At 39.4% G+C, this 292-nt stretch overlaps 1 long non-coding RNA gene across 1 annotated transcript; it reads right to left on the bottom strand.

Annotated features, from left to right (window-relative positions):
* Position 1: 1 nt before the first annotated feature.
* On the bottom strand, positions 2-292 carry LOC104775544. Its single transcript, XR_765983.1, has 2 exons — positions 251-292; positions 2-156 (listed from the first exon to the last, which is right to left on the bottom strand). It is a non-coding gene; the product is annotated as an uncharacterized LOC104775544 (long non-coding RNA).

The raw sequence follows: 292 nt of genomic DNA, 5'->3' as shown, positions 1-292 counted from the left end.
GCTCCTTCCAAGATCTTGATCAGATCTGAAGCATGTTTTGAATCTTGATCACCAAAGAATGTGAATGCATGACCAGTCGCTCCAGCTCTTCCTGTTCTTCCGATTCTATGAACATAGTCTTCCACTCCATTGGGAAAATCATAGTTTACGACCGCCCTGTGATCTCAGATTGTGTTAAAACTAATATAATCATCAAGTAACAATTTCATGATTCGTTTTTAAGGATTGCGATTTGCATTATATTAAATACCTGATGTCCTTAACGTCCAGTCCACGAGCAGCAACATCGGTT

This window comes from Camelina sativa, unplaced genomic scaffold (genome assembly GCF_000633955.1).
Source record: "Camelina sativa cultivar DH55 unplaced genomic scaffold, Cs unpScaffold18470, whole genome shotgun sequence".
Taxonomy (NCBI): domain Eukaryota; kingdom Viridiplantae; phylum Streptophyta; class Magnoliopsida; order Brassicales; family Brassicaceae; genus Camelina; species Camelina sativa.
This window is presented reverse-complemented; position numbering and strand designations above follow the sequence as displayed.